The following is a 20,490-nucleotide window of genomic DNA, read 5'->3' as shown; positions in this document are numbered from 1 at the left end:
CAGCTCGCGCGAAGTTCAATTAGGCCTAGACGAGCCAGCCGCCGCGCCCAACAGCCACCAGGCAGCGTGTAGGTCGACTACAAGTGAGTGGAAAGAGAGGGGGGTCACTGGTGTCGTCTGTATCGTGTGCAGGCCAGCGAGAAGCGGGTAGTTAGACCAGAGTCCTCTGGCGGTGTATAGCCTGTAGAAGGGCTGCAGGACGCGGCTGGCACGCTGCAGGAGGCGGCTTGTGGCGCGACGGCAGACTTTCCCCTCCAAAATTTGTCGAGTCAACAGAGCCGCCCGCCGATGCCGGAGTGCTTTGCCGCGCAGCGCAGCAGCTTCGGGCCTCTCTTCTCAACGCATCGAGCCACCGAGCTAGCGCGTCCTCTATGCTGGCGGCTGGTCGGTGGTAGCTCGCTCGCTCGCTTTGAACAGCGTTTCTGGGCCCTTGCGTGTCGTCGCACCTTCCGCGCCGCACCGTTGCCGCGACGCAGGCTATAGCAAAGCTTGCAGGCGCAGGATTTTCGGTAAGGGCTGGAAGTGAATTGAGGAGGCCGGGGGTGGCGAAGTAGGCGGAGGATGAGGGCGTTGCGTGGCAGGTTTTTCTCTAACGCTGAAGAGAGAGAGAGAGAGAGAGCTGCCCTGTGGCGTCCCTGATGGCGTAGTGCCGTGTGGTGCGCGGTGCGGTGCGGCGCTTTTCTGAGTGAACTGGCGCGGAAGCGAGCTCTCTGAGCGCTACTGCGCAACTCTTAGCGGCTCCCCTTTCCACACCGCCTGCTAACACACACCCTACGCACCCAAGCAGTGCCCGTACTCCCGAGCTCTCGCACGATGCATAGTCGTCCGCTATATACTGCCGCTGCCGGAGAGCAGCGGCAGGGCTCCGCAGGGCAGGGAGACGCCGCCGCCGTCACTGCTACAAATCCCAGTTCAAACAACTGTCGTCTTTCTCTGCGTGTGTGTGTGTGCAGCGTTTGCCGCCACCGCCGCCTAAAATGGAAGGAAAGGTATATATAGCAGAGGCAGCGCCGACAGTAGTCGCTAGAGGGTGGGCCGCGCGCATAGCTGCCGGGCATGGCGGGGAAGCCTCTTCCCCCTCCATCTTTCTCTCGCGCGCGCGCGTTCGGGTTTGCGCCGGAAGTTGGACGGATGAAGAACGGAGCAAGATGAGGCGGTGGCGTAGATGAAGCGAGAGGGGAGGAGGTTTGACGCGCCGCTGGCTGGGATTACATCACGTGATGCTGACACTGTGAGGAAAGAAGGAAGAGGCAGGCAGGCTGGAGGGGGCGGCCGCGTGTTGAAGGGACGCTGCCGAGGCACGAGAGAGCCCGGCGTTTGCCTTTGGGTGGGGGGCGTAGTGAGATTCGGGGCGCTGGAGGACCTGGACCTGAGATGATGTCGCGCTCTTTGCTGCTTTACCGCCGATGCCCGCTTGCGTTTCGCCTCCCTCCTCGCTCGTCGCTTGTCGCGAAGCGCTGGAGAGACGCAGAGGAAGCGTAGGCAGGGACGCGCGGAGGCCGTCGGGGGAGGCCGGACGGGTATTACTCATGGACAAACAACCGCTTAATTTCCAAACCGAGGTCCCCAGGCTCACGTGTGCACTGCGCGTGTGTGGCAATAAACTGTATGGCCGCGCCCCTTGGGATCGACGCTCTCTGCGTGCACGTATCACGCTTGTCTGCGTCACAGCATTGAATCTTTACTCGTCGTCGACCCTACATTATGTGTTGTACAACTCTTTCTTTCTTTCTTTCTTTCTTTCTTTCTTTCTTTCTTTCTTTCTTTCTTTCTTTCTTTCTTTCTTTCTTTCTTTCTTTCTTTCTTTCTTTCTTTCTTTCTTTCTTTCTTTCTTTCTTTCTTTCTTTCTTTCCTTTCTTTCTTTCTTGTTTCTTCCAGAGACCAGATTGCAATCCGGCGATGAACGGCTGCCCGTACGAGCAAGAACCAAAATTAAAATGAATGCACTGTATTGATATTAGCGGTCGTCTGGTTTGCTCCTGAATCGTTTTTCCTTTTTTTCTTACTCTCTGTTCTTGCAATCCTATGTCGGTCCCGCGAAAGGAGACAGAGGACCACTGACAATCATTTTGGTGCGTCCAAATGTCCCGACGACGCACCGTGTCTAGCTTCATATACAGTGATTTCGTCCACAGCCCGCCTCTTCCATTCTGCACGCTTTTACAAGTTTAACAAGCGCGCAGCTCAGACCTAACAAAATAAGGTAAACACAAGACAAGCCTTACCTTGCAACTGAAGTTCATTAGGAGCAGAGAAAATACACATGGAGAAGCTGTGCTGTCCGCCTCGCTCACGAGTGGCGAGGAACATCGTGGTCTTCTTGCAACGCATAAGAACAACCAAATCGCACTGCTATCTCTAACAACTTTTATTCACCGCTTCTCAGCGTTAACATTACACATGTGTCACTGATCCACGTCTCGTCGTTCTGTGTGATATGCATAGTTTCCGTTAACCCGCGTGCAAGCGTACCTCCACTATTACCCGGAATTTCCGGCAACGTAGCCCGGTCTCTCCCTGTTTTTTTTCTCCGCGAACTGTTAATGCGTGCCACCATGCGAAGAACCAAGCAAAAAAAAAGAGAAGGAAAAGAAAGAAAGAAAGAAAGAAAGAAAGAAAGAAAGAAAGAAAGAAAGAAAGAAAGAAAGAAAAGAAGAAAGAAAGAAAGAAAGAAAGAAAGAAAGAAAGAAAGAAAGAAAGAAAGAAAGAAAGAAAGAAAGAAAGAAAGAAAGAAAGAAAGAAAGAAAGAAAGAAAGAAAGAAAGAAAGACGACTTTCCAGCGAGTACGAACGGTACTCGTCGGTCGGCCAGTCGAACGGTGCCAACATCGCGAAACGTGTCGTCGATCGCATGAAATGCTTGTAGTTGAAGTGTGTCAGTTATCAGCACCACTATCTACAATTAAAAAGGAGCAAGCTCGATAAGCCCATTGCTGCGCCGAGAGTTCGCCGTTGTAAGTGAAGCCCTTCCACGACGTTTTCATCCCGCGACTGCAGAAGTGCATCGTTCAAGGCGTAGAGTTTCATACAATTACTATAATCATCACCCAGCACCTGGAGTAGCATGTCAGGCGAACAGCTAGGCTAACATCTCCAGCATATTATCAAAGCTTCTCTCTATCTCTCTCTCTCTCTCTAAAGGGAACTGTGACGCTATATACTGTCTATGGGATGGGCAAGCAGGGTGGTTCAGCCATCACGAGAACTATGGGTAGTGCATGGATTTGCCTAAACTTCGTCCTTCTGCCTTCAAACAGCTTCGTGACTATGTCAACTCCTCAATTTGAAGAAAGTATGTGTAATAAATAATTAAATAAGCATGACTTCGAGCGTCAGGCGGCAGTATACAAACACAGGAAGCCCGATATTGAAACCATTACGCCAAGGACGTATTTATTTATTTAGTTAGTTAGTTAGTTAGTTAGTTAGTTAGTTAGTTAGTTAGTTAGTTAGTTAGTTAGTTAGTTAGTTAGTTAGTTAGTTAGTTAGTTAGTTAGTTAGTTAGTTAGTTAGTTAGTTAGTTAGTTAGTTAGTTAGTTAGTTAGTTAGTTATTCACTGGAAGGTACATCGTCTACAAAGAACAACAGAAGAACGAAACGCTTTACAGAAAAAATGACACTTAATAATGCTTAAAGAACGTCAAAGACACTTTGGCGTGGGATGACGAAAAGCGCTTGAATTGAAGTTCGCTGCAGGATGTCCCAGTGAAATACAGCATCCCAACAGTCCAAAAAGATGTGATCAGTACTCTCCGGCATACGGTAAAAGAGGCAATTAATACTCCACGGAACAAATAGGTCATTTTCCTGTGGCCATGGTTTCAAGGGAAACCCATCGGTGTGTAGCTGAAAAAAAGATTTGGTTCATGGGCGTAGTACCATTCTTTTGATCCGCTTAGAAAACATCTTTTCCAGGCCTGATTCCATACATCGTGCGATACATGAGACTAGCATCATTATGCCGACGAGATCTTTATACAGCCGTTTTTTTTTTTTCTTCGCACAAGTACTGCAGAGAAAAACGAACATTTAATACGTTGAACGCCGGCACTACTTCACGCAGGTAACCACGTATACCCGTACGCCCTGCAAAAGAAGAAGAGACGATTAAGTGGGGCAAATAACAGCATAATCTAACTTTTAACATAGCGTGCAAGAATGGATGGCTCTGATCTCGTAAGAAAATAAACATTGACAAAATCTGTCTTAAAAACAAATCGGTCAATCCCAGCCCACCAGCTTTCACTGATCGAAATATATTCGCGCGACTCGTACGTTCCCATTGGGAGCCCGAAACAAAAGTGTCAAAGACCGCGTATCTCCTGAATGTTTAGCGTATTCCTGCACAGCACATGAAGCACGTCCCAAACTTTCGCTGCTAAGAACATATTGCGGACTATTGACACGAGCGAACATCGAGAAGTCCCCCCCCCCCCCCTTCGCCCGACTTATTTGCTTCCTCTCTCAACATTTCTGCTTCGGCCTTCCAATATTCATTTGGATCTTTATATTTACTCACGGGCAAGGCAGTGGATGACATCCTTTTAATCTCTTTCTTCCCTATTAATCATTTATGTTAGCAACAGAAGTTAGCAAGAATTTTCGGAGACAGTTGCGTTAGTAATAACTTTCAAACGCCGTCTATGTGTTGCAGCACGAAGCTTGAATAGGCAGATTAGTTGTACTATCTTAGCCGGCAAGTAAGCGCTTATGTTTTATCATACTCCGTGGTCGTGATGGTCAGCGACGTCATCGCTATCATTCCGGGGTATACAGGTTGTTGTTGTAGCCTGTCACACGTGTAGCGCCTATACCCACGATGGGGGATTGGCCAAGAAATGGGTGGATTATTCCAAATTAATATGGAGCATAAATTTCCTAATATCTATGGAATTTGCATTGGTATATAGGTGAACGCCGAAGCCATTACCACGCCACATCGAAGTAAATCAAGCATGCGGTGCATGACCGACCACTTCGCAGGCCTCTACAGAGTGAGAGGAAAGTCATGAACAAAAAAAAAGCGAAAAAGAAACGCTTCGACGTTATATAAGCGACATGTACGAAACTTTGCTGTTCGCAGGTGCGGTCAAAGCTTTTTTCCGCTCCGCATCATCAGCAAACGTTGGGAGAGTCTTTGTGAACTCGCTTCTATACGACAGATTGACAGGCCCATCCTTGCCACCCGTTCTGGCATAATCAATTCTTTATGTCATTTTAATGGAACAGAACTCTGAGAGCTCGAAGCTTTGCTGTGTCCGTTTCCGTATGTACACCACACGCTCAACTTCACCCTCGCCATATTACGAAGAAACAACAAAGGTTTGCCCAGCCCAGTCACTGGGATCCGAACTCCTGTGGCTGCGGCAATGTGCAGTCGGAAGCCGGACGCGCTTAGCGCTGAGCTATTGCACAACGTTTCAAGGCGAAGCTTTCTTTGCCTACCCTCCCGATTTTGGTGTGGCTGCGGTCTGCTGCTGGGTTGGTCAGTATCTTGGCGGATAAGTTTGTGGATATTCACACCTGTGCTTGTTTATCTTTCTCCGGTGACCGTTGTTCACTGGCTAACAAATGTTACACGTTATCGCTCAGCGCAAGAGACGCCTGCATGATTTGGAACTTACGCGAGTGTCATCGTTCATTCTATATGTCGCGTATGTCCTCGCCGAACCTTGTATTATCAGATTGCATGCGCGACACGAATTGTGCAGTAGTTTCTGGAAACTACACGGGCACCGTCGGTTACACTAAAACCTTCGACGAGTGATATATAAAAGCTGATGCCATAGAGAAAGAAATTAAGCAAGAGGGGACACTAGGGGGGGGGGGAGGGGGAGGCGAAAACTGGCCACAGGAAACACGTCACATCTAGTGTTAATCCCATCCGTTAGTTGACGCGAGCATCGGAAAAAAAGAATGAAATGAACTTACAGACACAACGTTTTATTTTTTATTCTTTCCCGCTAAAACTAAGAAGTTTTGCGTATAAATGAACTTGCACTTCGCGACCTATTTTTCTTGCGTCACCTAGCAACAAGCTAGCGGCACGCCAGACGCGCCATATGATGTGTCATGCGCCAGACGTGCCACCGAATCGAGCGAGGCCGGCTGCGCATGTGAAGCTCGCTTGTTCGGCGACCTGTCTCTTTTGAATGTAGCCTGTTTGTTGGACTCGCGGCGTTTTCTTGCGTTCCTTCTGCATTTTGACACGCAACCACTGCACTATTTAACTACAGCAAGCTGAGAAATTGTGTTTGAAAGTCTGCGACGCATTTCAAGCAAATTGAGGCTTACGGGACAAAACCGCGACTATAGTGACGCAGTTAGCGAAAAACAGCTCGGCCGTTCTGGCGCACTTAATTTGAGTTAATGACTCGTTCTGGGAGATGTTTGCGACGCTTTGTATGAGTCCCAACATTATTGCAACCTATTTCGGTAGTTTTGGCGCACGCTTGCGGCACCCGGCTTTATGACGCAGTTAGCGAAAAGCAACTCGACCATGTTGACTTTTTCGCGTGTACTGAATCTTACTGGGACAAGTTCGTGACGCTTTCCTAGACCCACAACATTATTGTGTTTCGCTACTTTTTGGGATACTTCCGAGGTAAGCGCGCCGCGCCTGGTGTTGTGCCGCAGTTGGCATAAAAGGAAGCCGGCCGTGGTGACAGTTAGTTTGGCGCGTACCCAATTTTATTGGGACCAAACTTGTGACGCTTTTTATGGCCCTTCAACAACATATACCTTCTTTCGGTATTCACGCTTGTCGAAAACGTGACGAGCGACTACCAAGAGTGATAACACGGGAGTGTATTGCTTGCGCCGGCAGATGATGATGATGAAGCAACATTTACTGGGCCCGAAATAAATCGGTGGTGCACGCAGGCACCAGACGGGGTGGTTCCCTAGTTACGGGACCCATATGTTTCCAGCAGCTCCTGGCCCCTGTCCGTCAGTGCGCCGGCATGCAGGATGCGCAAAAGATAACGCCGAGGAGTTCAAAAACTAAGAACTTGAAAATTCTGTCTTCTGAGCGACTGAAAACAGGCTTTGCATCCACGAATTTGTCATGAGTGCGAACAGAAGACATTCTACGAACGTCAGATGAACGGCAGATGATGATGATGAAGCAACATTTACTGGGCCCGAAATAAATCGGTGGTGCACGCAGGCACCAGACGGGGTGGTTTTACGGGACCCATATGTTTCCAGCAGCTCCTGGCCCCTGTCCGTCAGTGCGCCGGCAGGATGCGCAAAAGATGACGCCGAGGAGTTCAAAAACTAAGAACTTGAAAATTCTGTCTTCTGAGCGACTGAAAACAGGCTTTGCATCCACGAATTTGTCATGAGTGCGAACAGAAGGCATTCTACAAACGTCTAGCATGGTCTGGTTCAAAGCCTGTGTTGTGGCCACTTTTTGTATGTGCAGCGTACTCTCGCGTCGGTTGAAGCCAAGTTCTTTTGGAAACGCGCAGTCGCCCATGTATTTGTGCTGTTAAAAGGCAGGAAATAAGGCCCGGGAATGGGTAATGGTTGAAAATCAGATGCTTTCTTCATATTTTATGGCATTGTTTGGGAGGAGTCTATTTGCTACCAAATGTATGTAAACGGGAATTCCTTTGTAATCCCGCCCATTCATTATTTACGCACGTTTCTCCTCTACACGCAGCATGCCTGTTAGGTATATTACACCAATATGGTACATGCTTGTAATTTATTTTTTCAGCTGATGGCGTCCGCTGGAGCTTCGTACCGCATCTACTGCATACCTAGTGCCAAAACTTTCTCTGACTGCCCTTGCTATAATTTACAGAGACGATCGCTCGCAATCGCGATAGCGCGCTTTGACCGAAGTCCTCTAACAGAGGAACTTATTTTAAAATTCCGCCATCACAAGCCATCGCAGCAGAGGGCGACGAGGGCACTGTTGCAGTATTTAAGGGCAACAAAATTGGACAAGCGGCTGTAGCCTGAAAAGATGTTTATAGTGCTGCAAGTACTACTGTGCTGTGTGGTGACAGTATGTCTATGCTCCTTTCTTTCTTTATATCTACTTTGTTACCACTTTACCTCCCCCTATCCTCTCTCCCCAGCGTAGGGTAGTAAACCGGATCTTCCCCTCTGGTTAACCTCCCTGCCTTTCCCCTTTCCTTTCTCTCTCTCTCTTGGATGAATACACAAGAAGCCCGGAACGAGCATTTATATAGAGCAACATAAACATTTCATCATTACAGAAGACCTTGCGTTTACTTTATTTAATTGCACGTGGCACATATTTGTTAGAGGCTTGTAAAAATAGTTCGCAATGATTTTTACTAAATAATAAAATGATCCCGCGCCAAGGCCGCGCGTGGTTCAGCCGTAGAAGCAAAAAATAAATAAATAAATGCGGAGGCGTTCAGCGGAGCTGGCGTGGCGTGTACCAGCTGGCATTCAAAACGTGCGCGCCTAGAACCGAAACCGGAAGGTGTTAATCCCATCCGTTGGCTGCACTACAGTCAATTCGGCTGCTGGGCTCTATCGGAGTGCCCGCTCTTGTTAAATTCTCTATGCCGGCCTGCTTGGCCCGTTCATCAGATTTCGACGATCGCCGACTGTGTTCGCCGCTATGGTTGTGCTTTGAGTGCAGCCTGTCTTTTGTGGGCACAAGCTCGCCCAATAGAAAGCTAGTTTCGTCATTCGCAGCTTTGCTGCCGTGACCTTGAGCGTCATATATATATGCATATATATATGCACGAATACGCACGCCTCTGTTTTTTGTAACAAATATAGATAAGGCTTGAACATAAGTTCACGTACACACATGGTTAATACTTTGGCAGGAAAACACTTGCATCTGACAAAGACATCCGTTCAGATTGCGACTCTTGAGCTGCGTCTACTATGCGGTTCGCTGGAACGCGAGAGCGTATCGGAACGCGAGAGCGTATCGAGCATATGCGAATTTTCACCTCTGGTAAGTGCACAATTGCACAGCTTTGCAGCGGACCAATCAATCAATCAAGCAAGCAATTTATTTTCCAATTGCATTTGGGAGTCCCTCAGACGTAAAGCGGTATACAAACCACGTGAAAGTGTGTGGCGGCCCACGGCAGCCGTATTAAAGGCCAGATGCATACAAATCTATAATAACGCGTTGCAGTAATCAAGTAAGTCAATTAAAAGGAATAACATAGGGAAAAAAAGCGAAAAATAAGTGCAAACACAACAAGCAATATTCAACAAATACATATACTCCGAAATGTTCAATACGCTGAGCAAACCTGAAATACTAGTCAACACAAATCCAAAATAGCGTAAATAATAACACAATACACAAATATAGTCTTAATTCAAATGGCACTAGGTCAACATAAAATATTAATATACAAGAGCTAGAAAAAAAATTTGTTTTCTGGTGCACGTCTCTGTTCGCATTTGTTGAGCAAAGACGGCAATGCACGTAAACCTCAGTGACTGCACAAAGTAACCCCTGCGCCAACACTCGATAATAAGCCACCTGTTGGCGGCGCTGAGGGTGCGTGAGTCGCTGTGTTGCATGCCTATGTCAGCTAATTTTTTTTATATATATAAATAAAAACGTTATATTGTTCACTACTGTAGAAATAAAATTTTAATTCTGAGGTCTTATGTGACAGAACCACGATATAACTATGAGGCACGCCGAGCTGCAGGTCTACAGATTAATTTTGATCATCTCCATGGGGCTCTTCAACGTGCACATAAATGCGCAGTACATGGGCGTTTCTGCATCTCGCCCCTAGTTGAAATGCATCCGCCGCGGCCGGGATTCGATCCAGCACCCTCGGGCTTAGCAGCGCAACGTCATAGCCTGGGCATGGGAATGAGAATAATGTGAACAAATATCACAGATATACTTCATATTAATTATTCAATAACGAGACAATAATGTGTCCGTAGAGTTAGTGCGCGAGACGTTCGCAATATACCGAAGCGCTTTTTTTTCGTCATAGAATAGTGTGTGCGTTACGCAAAGTTGTGATTCCCAAGACTATAGCAAACAATAATTAAAGTGGGTAAACGAAAAGGGCACGATACATCATTTGGCGAATCTTCGGGATTTTCGAAAGGTGAAAACCGAATCGAGAATGGTGTTCTATCAACACTATTGCGCAACCTTCGTGCTTGACAATTGTGCGGCCGGGATCTCGTTTATCGCGCAGACTCAGATGGTGTTGACGTATATGCGCATGCATTTCGCAGGTCACAGGAGACGAATGCACTGTGTCATGCATCGCAAAGTAATTGTTCTTAATGTCTGGCTGTGAGAAACTGCATGCCGTCGCAGCGATCGAGTTCGGAGTCGGAGGAATCGCTAAAGTCTGCTGACATCTTTTTTTTCCTTTTTTTTTGCCCAGCAGGCCATTCGAACTGGGACCACCCCTGCGATCGACTGCGGTGCGCAAACTTTCGCCGGATGCCTTGCCGAGTCGGCACGCTGGTCGACCAACAACGCACGAGAGGGCGACGTGGGGCTCACCCGCGACTTTTGACAGAGAGAGCCAGAGATGGGCGGGCTGACGGGCCGTCGACGAACGTTCCTCCGGCAGGTATACGGTTTACACACGCGCACACTCCCTAAGGCAAACACGAGATGCATGTACGCGCTTCTTCTCAGGGGCCGCCCCGTGTCCGAGCAAACACATTCCTATATCGCTCCGGTTACGAAACAGGTATGGGAAACACGCGAGCGAGACGGAGAGGAAAACTTCGAAAGGAGACCACGACGGACGACGAACCCAGAGCCTCGGGAACGCAGCACCAATAGGCCCCGTTACTCGATGTTTGCCTCAGAGCTTCCTTCCCACACTGGGTTTGGTTAGGTTAGGTTATCCTTATACAGTGTCTTAGCTGCAGCACCAACAAGGTGCGTGACTTAGGTTTGTTCCGGAGAGCTCTTTGTTTCTAATGGAACATAGGATAAGTTAGGTTAGGTTGTTAGGTTATGAAAGGACAGGTTAAGTTAGGTTATAAGGCCAGCATCAGTAGGCCTGTGAAGAGAACAATGAAGGGAAACGTAATCGAAGAAGCACAGATGAGTGAGTGGTGTGGTCAAATTAGGAAATTCGCATGCATGGCATATAGGTGGAATCAGCTACCGCTAAACATGGACATCGCTGGGAGAGGCGTTTGTCCTGCAGAGGGTATAAATTACGACGACGACGACGATGATGATGAACGCATGAATTCTTACAAGTGTGTGCGCGCGCGTTGAAAGTTGAGGTGCGGGCATCGGATTCACATTATACTTCTCTCGTGTATTACCTGTGCGTAGGCATCCACGCCACTTGCTTTATGTTCATCACGTGCATGTGTTAATGCCAGACGCTAGCTTAAAGAAGACAGTCTTTTGGCTCAACCACTGCGTACTTAGGCAACCAGACAGAGAACCAAAGAGCACTGAGTAACTTTATACGATATGCAAAGAGCGCATTCCCAGCCCATGAGTGTCCTTGACTTATCTCCTGGAGTTTAATTTGTCTTCCCATCTGTCTAATCCTCTTTCTTCGTCTTCCTCCTATATCTTGCCTCTCCGGACGCCAAATTCGTGTTCGACTTCCAACTTCTCTCTCTCTCTCTCTCTCCCTTTCCCCGCTCTTGTCTCGCAGGTCTTTCCGGCGGCCGTGGAGCGGCGCTGACGGGCGGTTGACGGCTTCGAGTTGACGGCATCACGGAGACGACCACAAGTGCCCTCAGCCGTTCGCCTGACTCGCTTTTGTTTCGTTCTGTTTTGTTTTTTTCGTCGACTCCTCGCTTGCTCGTTTCTGCTATGGCGCTGATCACGTGGGCTTCTTCTACGCACTGCGCGTCCTTGCCGGAACGTGCAGCTTGCCGGCTACTCGAGTCTCTTCTGCGGTATGCAGTCGCCGCAAGCCACTCGACGCGTTGAAGTGCGCGCCTTCACCAAACAGCCAATTGCTTGCTGCCTTGAGCGTTTCTCCGCCACCCGCATTTTTTTTTTCTTTCCAACGTGCCTTTCGGCCTCGGCTTTACCGCCCCTTCACCACCCCTCCTTCCCCCCCCCCCCCTCCCCGCCTTGCTATGCTACCCCCGTCCTTTTCCTTACTCCAAACCTTCTTTCGCCACACATTCTTACCTTTATTCATTTATTTCTTGTGGGCCGCCCTCATTTCCGAATAAGCTTGCGTGATGAGTGTTCCTTCGAACAGAGTCGCGACTATGTTCTACACACTACACTCAGTTTCATACTTCGCAGCTCGCGCTACGCAAGTCGTACGGTCATAGATGCATCAATCGCAGTGCAGTTGTTTTTCATCTGCGACGTTTTCTATGGAATAATTGCTTCATACATTACCACTATACAACTTGTGGAAGGGAGGCTATACGTCAAATAACGTATTATTCGTGCACCTCTGCGCTGCCAGCATTCGAAGTACCGAGTGATGGTCACGGGCGCCAGCAGCGCGCCATTGCAGCTGTTCGCAGAAACGTGTCAGTCCGTCCGGTCGGCGGTAAATAAGGTCGAGACATCGCGCGCTTTCCATATGATGCGCAGTTGTCATATCTTACGACATACATGTACGTTAGATCGAAATACAATTTCTTTTTTTTAATACACTGCCTCATCCTTTGGGATCGACCTGTACGTAAGATATTTCTTCGCCGGAGTACAATAATTTAGCCGAACGCGAAAGCACTATGTAGTTTGTAGACCTCGGAACGTCATGAATGCGCTCGTTTTATACACACACGACGTGGCGCCAACTCCTCCCCATTGGCTGCGCCGGCACGTGACCAGTGACGCACGCTCTAAGCACACCTTTAGTCAGGCGTTGGGTGAAGCGTGCTCGATCGTCTCGCACTCCGGAGGCCCGGGTTCGATTCCCGCCCAGACCGAGATGTGCCAAATTTTCTCTTAAAATCCATCAATTTACTTTGTTTACAGGAACCTTCCTAAAAAGTTTGACGTCAATCCGAGCATTTCTTTACTTGTTTTTACTTTTTGAGCCGTCGGCGATTTTCGGTGCCATCTCTCGGTCACGCCGCCGCCGCCGGATTTTCGGGTAATGGGACATATAATGATTTCGCATTAATAAAGCAGTCGTCATGTCATCGCCTTACTGCTATCACAGGCGCACAACTGCCCGCCGCACACTACCCCCTGAATAAAAAACTTATACCATACACTACCTTAAACGGGCATGCTGCTCCATCTTGTAACACTATGTCAGCTTGCTGCAAAATGCTTCCCACGACATTTATTGCCCTCCCCCCCCCCCCGCCCCCTGGGCGGGAGCTCAGTACTTTCTTTTTTTCTTTTTCATTTTTTCATACTTTTTTCTTGGACGAGGTGCCAGGGGTGGAGAACAGTTTTGGAACAGCGGAGCACTCTTCCAAAACTTCATGTGCACATCTTCGGTGGAAGAACACCGACACCGAATAGTTCAGGCATTGTTTCGCATCGCCTTCGCGGATATTACTGCTATCACTAACGGCTGATTCTTACGAGCATAAGAACTGCTTCGCGAATGGCAGTCATCGGGTGGAATTAACAAAGCTTTTCGTTCGTAAGTGCTATTTGTCATTGGCCCGCAGCCTTCGCTAATAATATGTCCAACGTCACGTGTGACCGACGCTCACTCTTACGAACGGTTCTATCATAAGAACGTTTTTGTTTGTTTGTAAGTAACTGCTCTGGAGAAAATGAAGTTCGAATTAACGCCTTTGTAGAAAATGTTGCAGGTTTTCTCAAACCGGGCAACGAGCTGGTTTTTTATAGGCGGTCGTCGTCGTCATCCTACTGCCAAGTATTTGAAGATATCTGGGGTGCAACAACAGCAGGCAATCTTCAGAAACTACACTTGTTACAGAAAAAATTTCTAAGAATTGTTGAAAATGTTCCGCATACCTACCATACGGCCGCACTTTTCTTAAAGTATAACTTACTACCAATTACTAAACTTTACGACTATCGTCTGAGCAAGTGTGTGAAAAACGAGGTGTTGAAGAACATATCTTTTCTATCAAAATTAGCTGGTTTAGAAAAACGAGATGCAATGTACAGCACAAGAAACATAGCACAATGGAACGTAAAAACATACAGAACTTTCTATGGTAATCAAACATTAGAAAATAAACTACCACGACTTCTTAACAAACTCGCACAAAACGATATTGATCTCCAAAACACAACACGCCACAAACTGTTCGAGTATTTTTTACACTACACCTAACCTTTTTTTTTTTTTCTGTGATTTGTCTACCCAATTCTTCTTTCTTTCACCATCATTGTAAGTTTTCTTTCCAGCCAGGACAATGCTGTTGATTTTATGCTGACTACTGTAACCGGATAACAACTCTGCTATATGTATTTTTTTTTTCCTTTGTTATCTGTATTTCCTGTATTTTCTTTTCTTTTTCATGTGTGTGAAAAAAAAAAAAGGGAAAGAAAAACAACCACTGTATTGCTGTCAAAGTGGGGGCCCGTGGCCTTGTCAAGCTGTCCAACGGCAGCTTTTACTACGGGTCCCCGCCATCATCTGTACCATGGTGGCAAAATAAAATTTGAATTTGAATTTGAATTTGAATTTGATATATCGTCACCACGCGCCAATGGCCAGCTTATCTATACAACAGCAAGTGCCTGCACATCGAAGCCCGTGGTACATACAGCATGCGTTACTCTGCAGTGGCTGCCTTCTCAGTGTGGAGTATAGCGGGCACTGTATACACATGCAGACTGCGCTGTTAGCTCAGCCCACGGCTCAACCGAGATAGTCGGCGATACCTTTCTCGACGAATGATGGATCATCCCTTCTGTTTTGTTTTGGGTACCATGCACGCACAGCGTGCCGTCTGCATCGACTCGGAAAAAGCCGTGCGAGCCTATTTGCACTCGCGATTCTGTGTGTGCGAGTTTTGCATGTCGTGTATGTGGCCTTAATAGGCACAAATCAGGCAGATTTACACTGCATTCAGCTAAATGTGAATACTAAACACTTCTTCATTAAAATCAAGCGGGTAAGGTCGCTACTGTGACCGGGAAACGTTGTGTGGGAAGACGCAGCCCACTTAATCCGTGCTTGCAGGGCATTTACACTACGGAAAGAACAACCTGAATGTCCGCACTAAACATTCATCAAAGATTTGTCATCCTTCGAGCTGTGACTTGTCCTTGGCCCATGGACTAGCGCTGCCTGTGCATCTCGCACCGGACACTTTTAGACTTCCTTAGAGACACTCGTCTCAATGAGATACAATGAGCTTATTGAATGTTGTGGCGTATTTTGTGTATGCTGCGCGTTCGTGTCGTGCATTGTGCATATCGTCCCATATTTAATTATGCCCATCTTGAGTAGCAAGCTAGGACGTCTTCAAAATCCACTGGTCTCTCTCTCTCTCTCTCTCTCTCTCTCTCTCTCTCTCTCTCTCTCTCTCTCTCGTCGGTTTCTTCGTATGGTTGTGACTAACAAAACATCGATCCCCCCAGAACACCATATTGTTCCCGTTCCAGCTATCCTATAGCTGCTCCGCAAGAATCTGGTGAGGGTGTTTTACAGATATAGCGGTTATTCGCCAGTGCAGGGCGTCATGTTATTTCTGAAAGGAAGGTGCGTCTATAGCACTTCAGAAAAAATAGAGTAAGCACACTTCCAAAACGAGAATACAGAATAATCGGCCCCAAAATAACATTTGCGGTAATTCTTCATAAAAAAGCAAATGTGATCGGCGCAAGAATCGGATGATCAGAGTAAAATGCAAATATTTATATCTTTTCACGCAATAGAATTGATTGGAGATAAAGCCTTCGGGTGCATGCTTCCGCTAGTCACTCTGATCAAACGTCAGAGTCGGCAAAGGTCGGCGATTTCCAGTGTGCGTCTAGGGGACAGTAGCTACGATGAATATCTTCGAAGAACACGCTATCCATACCCAGATCTGTGCGGGTGTAGCAATATCAAATGGAATCTTTCGTGTCCCTTTAATCTTCCGTGCCTTTCATCCATGCCGACCAGACCAAAAACGAAAACAAGTTATCTTGCTTCTCCACGTGGTCTCAGCGAATTCCTTTATCGTGCTAATTCCTTTGATGCGCATGCAAAACATTGCATTTGTGTCTAATGAGGGCGCAAACGCAGCGCTTTCAAAAGCCAGAACGGTAAAGCCACAGCAGGTTGCAACCTGGCGCGCGAGCTCCTTTGTCTTTTTTTTTCTTTTTTTCTTTCTTGCGTTTCGTTCATTCTAGACCGCTCTGGTATTGCCGCCAGTTTCCATGCGTGAAATTTCTGGGGGGTGGAGGGCTGTGCTGTGACGAAGAGTCGCTTCGCTTCCCCTCCAAAAGAGGGCGCGCGGAACAGATGCGGAGCGAGCCGCGAATCGAGGGGGTGCGCGCGCCACTCATTTTCACGGCGGTGGCGCTGGAGGCCGCAAAATAATCGGCGACACAATAGGCGAGACAAAAGACGGGAGCACACGAATCGCGTGCTTGCGTTTTTTTATTTTTTTGGCCTCCCTAATACGCGCGCGACCAGGGACAGAGGGAAGCGAGGGAACAAATGAAGCGTAAAAGAGGCGGGCGTTGCCGAGAAGAAACGAAGAGAAAAAATGGCGCGGCGCTGAATAAGCGGTGTGAAAGAAGTGGCTCTCAATGATCCAACGCCCGCTCTCGAACAGAGCTTCCACGCGCAAAGCCTTCCGCGCTCCGGCGTAGCTGCGGCCGCTCCGACGGCTCTTCCCTGTCGTCCTCCCCGTTTTCCCGTCTGCTACTCCCCAATTGTTCTTGCATCCCGCCCACCCTGTCTCCCTATAAAGAAGCGCTCGAACCAAGCAACGCGCTTCGAACGCCGGAAATTACAAAACAAGAAGTTGCACAAGAATTTCACTCAAGCAGGCAGACTAGGCAAAGCAAAGCCGCGCGCGCGTGTGTGTAGCGACGTCTGAAGGGATATGGGGAAGCGCCAGAACAAAAGTAAGGAAGAAGGGGAAAGAAAAGGTGTTGTCAAGTGAGGACGGAATGACTGAAGCAGCGACGAACTTCGTGGGAGGTCGACGCGCACAGTGTTGGGGTAGGAAGGGGGGGGGGGGCGGCGCGTTTCTGAGCAGCGGAAGACTCGGAACGATACGAGGTTCTTGGCGACTTTTTACTTCGCGGTGATCCCGAGTACTTGAATGGAGTGAACACTCGTGCGGAAAAACAAGGGTTCTCGAAATCCCGCGGTTCCATTATCTCTCCTCCCTTTGAAGTCTGTTCCTCTTTTCTAGAAACGGCGTGTTCGGGAGACGAGAACTCGCGCCTTTTTCTTTCTTTTTTTTCCTTTTTATCCATACGCGCTTTTTTTTTCACGCTCCAATAACGAACGCTGCATGACATCGAATGCGCGCGTGGCGATGTGTATAGTGTACGCACGTGGAGTTTTTGGATGAACGTGGGAGGGCTCGGTGCAAGAGCTTGCGTGTTTATTTATGCAATTTTTTTTGTCGTCCAGGAGCATGGCGTTGTGTGGAAGAGGGCCCGAGTAATGACGATGACCTTTGAATGGTGCGTACAGAAGCGAGACGAGGCCCGGCCGACTTTGCAGCCTCAGGATCAGCACCACCATGGAGTTCCAAGGCCCTGCGAATACACTAAACTATCGGCAACAAGCATACATGATAGGACATTCCGCGCGGGGAGAATATCCTTCCGCGACTGAACAGTTCGCCGCAAATGAACTTCGAGAGACCATCACGTGAAACGCCATCTCATTCGGTGCGGTGTCCGAGCAATAAGCTATACGTCAAGGCACTAGATACCTACCAAGAGCGACTTCATTCTTTTCTCTCTTTTTTTTTTCTGCGCCATGATATACAGAAAGAAGAGAAGAAACGGACAATGAACGTCAATGCATGCACACCAGCTAGTTCAGCAAGATAAACCAGTTTCCTAATAAAATTACTGGAGGAAACTCGGGTTGCTGAGACCCAGGAGATCTTGGACGTCTGATAAGCGGAGGGAGGCTGCGCCCGCCCCCGTGATTGCTGGCATCAATAAAAGTTGACTCTCTTTCGGGCAGCGTGACATGAATTTGTCTAATCTTCGTGCTTGTTGCTCCAGACGTTCGGGTATAGACTAATTTATTACGCTTCACTTCCCTTTGTTGGCCTAAATTTTCAAGCAATTATCTTTTTCTAAATGCATAAGAACATTAATTCTCCCCAAATGCATAATAATGACGAATTGTTGAAATTATAATGCAATACTTCGTTAGCTGTGATCGATTTGCAAAGCCACGAAGTCGTTTGACGACAGCAGGACGAAACTTTATGCAAACCACGTGCGTACCCATCATTCCCATTCTGGCTGAGCGGCAATGCTTTGCAGCTCTCGTAGAACAGTAGCGCTTGGTTTAACAATTTTGCAGGAAACTGTGTTCTAAGCAGCTACCATTCAAGAGCATAGCTTTTCTGCTGCGGTCAGCGACAGATGCACCATTGCGTGGACGGCTCTATATGGACCTGACCGGATGCCCCCGTCCGTCGACGTCTTGGTCATGCCGTCCGGAACACGATGGCTATAGCCGTGACGACGCCCAGCTGAATCTGGGCCGGCTCACTCTTGCAGCACTCTTCCTGTCACTTTGTATTTTTATTTTACTCGTGTTTATTTTTTCCCATTCCAGTTTGCTAGCATTCTACCACGTAATAATGCATAGCGACTAGCCCAACAAACTACTCTTACGAACTCTTTACTGCGCACGCTGCCATGACGCTGATCTCTACGTGTGCAGGCATATATTAACGCGGTGTCAGTGGGTGTAATGTTTTTTTATTTCTAAAGCGATAGCTTCCTTTGGTTCTTCCCCCAACTTTGCGATTTGTACGTGCCTGGCCTCTTACGGGAGGAGATTCAGCAATGCTGCAGGTATGCGCTGGCTGCACGTGTTGTCTTGACGGGCAGACAACGTTCGTATGTTCCCGAACAGACAACACGGTGCTAACTGCCCTCTGGAGGTGCACGACGTGGACGTGCACTTCCACGTAGTCCGCTTGATGATTAGCCATTGCAACGACGTTGCAGCCACAATGTAAACGATAGTGGAGGTTGCTACGGAGTCAAGACTGGGGGCGTGTGATTACAAGAAGATATACTAGTATGCCCTGGTACCATTTGGCCTTTGTTTTATTGGCAGTCAGCTCGCCACTTAGTCTGTCTACTTTTGACGCCCACAATGTTTTGTGATCCACGGGAGTTATGGGGATATGCAGTCGGTTACACAAGAAAGCTATCGCTGACATTGACGACCATACTCGATGATATCTGCCAAAATACTTTCTTTTTTGTCTTTCACCTACTGGTAAAGTGTTTTTCTGGTTGTTCTCGCGAGAACTATAAAAAATTTGGGAGATGTTCAACGCCCGGCTCTCAGATATTACACTCTCAAAAAAAGTTTTCACCCTTGGGGCTTATCTTTCCATCGTACGGTTTCCATCGAGAAAGAAAACATAAACGAAATAATAACAGGGAGCATATAGAAGGGAAGTAAAGGTTTTCGAGCACATAAGCCGCCCCGAGTGCAGCCGAGTCTGTGCCCACCGCCACTGCCTGGGTTGAGCACCTCTCGAGTAAAGGGTTTCCCACAGGCGACCCCACGCAGTTCAACGCCTAGGGCCATCTAGCGGTCGACTGGGAAAGGCTTTTTGTCAACTTGAGCGTCCGTTTATTGCTAGTTTGTTCTTTGACGTCATTGCGAGGTCATTTCCTCTAACTTTTTTTCCACTATATATACACTGGGTCTTTGTAGGAGTTACTTTTAAATATTTTTTTAGGTCCCAGTGGCTTCAAGGGCCACATCTGTCGGCTGGGTCGCGTATACGTGCAAGAACATTCGAGTAACTAAACCTACGTAACCATTTATGGACGCGTTTACTTTAGTCGTAATTCTGTTTTGCCATTCTTGCATTTCTCTCAGCGCATCGCACTCTGGCTTTGCGTACGAGGCGGTCATTATCAGATAGCCAATGTGCCTACTGCTCCTGCAAATTTTCGTGTCGATCTTGAAGAAGGTTTTAGCTCCGCCGTGAAGAAATTGTTCTCCGTCTGCTCCTGAGACAGATTTCTTGTCGTCTCAGCAAAACTACCTGGTTTTATCAGCAAAGTAAAAACTCGGAGTTATACTTTATAGACCCATGTATAAACTTATCAATGCCGGAAAATCTAAGAGACAACAGAAAATTTGGAACATTGGTACACCGCCAGCGTCTTGGTACTGCACTTACAAAACACTTCTTCCACAGGATAAAACGTGTCTCTAGTCCGCAGTGTTCTTGTGGCCATCAAGACGAAGATGTGAATCATCTTCTTCTCGAGTGCACGAAATATGATCCGCAAAGAAGGGTACTGCAAGCAAATTTGTTGATGTTAGACAGAAGACCATTCACTCTAAAAAAGCTACTTGGCCCATGGCCAACTGCGGGCCTTCAAAAAAGAGCGTTTCTTGCTCTGAAAAAGTTTTTAGAGGACACCAGCATTTTG

At 47.7% G+C, this 20,490-nt stretch overlaps 1 long non-coding RNA gene across 2 annotated transcripts in view; it reads left to right on the top strand.

Moving 5' to 3' along the window:
• Positions 1-17,861, top strand: part of LOC135904441 (uncharacterized) — a 34,592-nt gene extending 16,731 nt beyond the window's left edge. Inside the window, exons 2-4 of one of the 2 annotated variants that reach the window (XR_011507323.1) lie at positions 10,379-10,567; positions 11,627-11,873; positions 17,465-17,861. This is a non-coding gene — a long non-coding RNA (uncharacterized lncRNA). Of the gene's footprint in view, positions 1-10,375; positions 10,568-11,626; positions 11,874-17,464 lie in introns of both variants that reach the window. The other variant, XR_010565117.1, reaches the window with a different exon arrangement.
• The last annotated feature ends 2,629 nt before the right edge of the window (positions 17,862-20,490 follow it).

This window comes from Dermacentor albipictus, chromosome 7, assembly GCF_038994185.2.
Source record: "Dermacentor albipictus isolate Rhodes 1998 colony chromosome 7, USDA_Dalb.pri_finalv2, whole genome shotgun sequence".
In the NCBI taxonomy this organism is placed as follows: Eukaryota; Metazoa; Arthropoda; class Arachnida; order Ixodida; family Ixodidae; genus Dermacentor; species Dermacentor albipictus.
Note: the sequence above shows the minus strand (reverse complement) of the source record. Positions and strands in the feature narration are given on the sequence as shown.